This window comes from Labrus mixtus, chromosome 21 (assembly GCF_963584025.1).
Source record: "Labrus mixtus chromosome 21, fLabMix1.1, whole genome shotgun sequence".
Taxonomy (NCBI): Eukaryota; Metazoa; Chordata; class Actinopteri; order Labriformes; family Labridae; genus Labrus; species Labrus mixtus.
This window is the reverse complement of record NC_083632.1, coordinates 6942763-6946028: the sequence shown is the minus strand read 5'-3', so window position 1 is coordinate 6946028 and position 3266 is coordinate 6942763.

The window sequence follows — 3266 nt, the reverse complement described above, 5'->3', positions numbered from 1 at the left end:
TATACCTTTATTGGAGAGGCAGGACACTAAAGAGAGTCGGAAATCACGGAGAGAGTGGGGAATGACATGCAGAAAGGGAGCCACAAGTCGGATTTGAACCTGGGCTGCCTGCTTTGAGGAATACAGCTTTTTATACTTGGAACTAATCGTTAGCCCACCGGTGCCCCCATTTTACTTTTTACATACACCTTTCTAAAACACCTTGTGAAAACATCTCAAAAACGTTACCTTAAAATCTGTGCTACAAAAAAATCACAGCCTTCAACCTTTTTTTTTTAAACATGATTTATTCCACTGTTCAGAACTGTTACAGGTTTTATGTGGCTGCATCCTTGTGTGTGTGTGTTTGTCTGTGAATATTTGGTGTTTGTGTGTCATTTTAAGCCCTCTAAAGCTGGGAATGAACAAGCAGAAGATTGCTGTAATGATGTGACCCAGATGTCCCGGGTGCAGATCCTCCAGGCTGAAAATGAGAGTGCAGATCAGGGCCTCGTACCTCCTGTCACCCAACCCTCAGCGTCCGCCCCCCCCCCCCCCCCCCCCCCCCCCCCCGATCCAGTCTGGGACACAATTACAATTTTTAGCAGCAGGGAATATGTGTGTGTTTGTGTGTGTAAGTGCATGAGTAAAATCATTTGAGGGAATGCTGTGCGTTTGTTTGTGTTTGTGTGTGTGTGTGTGTGTGTGTGTGTGTGTGTGTGTGTGTGTGTGTGTGTGTGTGTGTGTGTGTGTTTTAGCTCATCCCGATCTATGTAAACACAAGGGATCAGATTTTGGAGTGTGTGCCACTTGTTCTTGGTGCTCCGGATTAGACGTAACAGTTTTTTAATTTACTCTCCTCAGCTGCTTCCATAAGACGCTAAAGCTTATCATCACCCCTCCACAGACCCCCCTGAACCCAAAACCCCTTTTCTCCCCTGCCTCCCCCTCCTTCTCACCCATCCTCTGAGGTGACCAGGTGGCTGAGCAATCACACACACACACCCTGACAGTCAGCTCAGCGGGCCACTTTGCTCAACAAGAACCTGACAGTATAGGACGGGTGCAAGCGTCCATGTTTCGAAATGTGTGTTTGCTGTGTGTGTGAGGGATTTAAGGGAAAGGGGGACAAAAGACGGAGAGTTTATTATTTGGGATAAGCTGTGATTGAACATCCTGATCAGAGCAGAATGATCAAATTCTGACAGTGATAATCCCCCATCTTAGAAAATTAAATACCACTCTGCTGCTGTCTCTGTTCTGCTCACTCACACTCTCTTATCTGTTTGTAATATGCTCACACACACGCATGAACACGGTATTTAGACAGGGTCTTAATCCGACCTGGGTCTCATAACCCTGCTTGGTTCCTCAGGGAACTGTTCTGATATCTGATGAGTTTTTCATTAATAAGACACAAGTCTAATCCTGAGGGGAGAACACAAAATGACAACGGATAAGCCCTGCTTTCCCCTCACACACACACACACACACACACACACACACACACACACACACACACACACCATAACTCTGATCCACCGATACACTATCTGGCTAAACATCTTTATACACACACTTATACTCTTGTTTATGCTTTAATCTCCCCTCCCAAGCTTTACAGCCCATATTTTATATCTTATCTATCTTCATGTTAATATTATCTTTATACTTATATGGTGGACTCTACACTTTTACATTTCTGCGATCTTATGTTCTTAATTTTTCAGACTATGTGGGAAGTGTCTTTACCTGCTGTGAGAGGATACATTCAGTTATTCAGAGTTTTGACCTGTGTTTGAGAACAATTCAAAAATACATTTTGAAAAGTAAAAGGCTAAAAATTAAGCTAATGCAGAATTGCAAAAACTAAAAAAAAAAAATCAAATCTGCAGTTCCATTAATGGCCACTTGTTTTTTAAAGGAAGTCAATCCCCCTAGAATCCCATTACGGAGTTCCTCATTTGCAGCAAAAATAACCATGTCTGCAGTCTGATACCAAAAACAGATTGTGTCTCTGCAGCCCATTTTGCATTCATGACAAGTGTACAATGCAAGATTTTTTTTTATGACTCACTCATTACAGTTACATTAAGTCTTAAATTTTGCATAATTAAAGCTCTGAACAGTTTGAGTGACAGATGGGTGCTGCCAGCTGTCTGCTGGGCTACACCTCAGTTAGTAAATACCAAGACTGGACGGTCAAAATGCAAAAACTCAAGGTAGGGGAGGGTGCAAATACGTCTTTGCTGTGTCCCTTGCTCTCTTTGCAATTAGTTTCTGTGGAGTACTTCAAGGCTCTGCATTAGATGAGGGTGGTTGTAATAAATACCATCTCCTATGACTTTCCCATGAGTGCGATCAGAAGGAGAGATAACATAATAATTTATTTTGACACATGCAGAAAAGACCATTGGTCTGCCAACAATGCATGGGTCAATGTTCAAGTGTGGCAGACAAGACAAAAACTTCAATAATAGAGGCATGTTTGTGGCACATGTGAGAAAAGCATGTGATTTTGGCTGTTACTGAAGTGCAAAGGTTAATATACCAATTTTGCAGTTTGTTTTCATAAATACACATTTTAAAGAAAAAGTAGCTCATCTCAGAATCATCAAACCTTAAGCTTTTTGGATAGAGTATAACAAAGTCCCACGATTTCAAGTGGGAGGGTAATGCAATCAAATTGGCTGCTTCATGAGAGGGAACATTTGGGAAAACGAGTCTAAAATGAATCTAGATCAATTTTTAGCTGATAGACTGAAAATGTGATTAAAAAGCTTAAATGAAAAGATTTTTTACATTCTGGAAATCGCAAAATTACAAATCAGTAATATTAAAATATTTTGTTTTTATTGTCTGTAGACTTCGCTGGAACTCCTTTAAGAATATATCTGTCTTTGGTTCGCTTGTTTCTGACTCCGGGGCATTTCCTCACATATGAATGATGAGGATATTGAAACATTTGAATCCATCTTGTGCTACGCTTTTTTTCATCATATTTTCTTTCTTTTAGTATCATATTTTCAAAACTGCTGTCAAAAGACTTCCGCGATGTTGAGCGTTGTTTACACCAAGACTGACTCCGCCCATCCAAATTGTGTCGGCGTACGCCAAAACACAGTTGCGAGTATATTCTGGTGATCCAGTGCGTCACAGGACTTCGGTAATAGACCAATAAGAATCCAGCTTCGCGCAGGGGCAGAGCCAACTGACAGCCGCAGCAGCCAATCAATCAACAGTTCGCGTAGACGTTGCGACCAATCAGCGAGCATTTGCCAAAAATA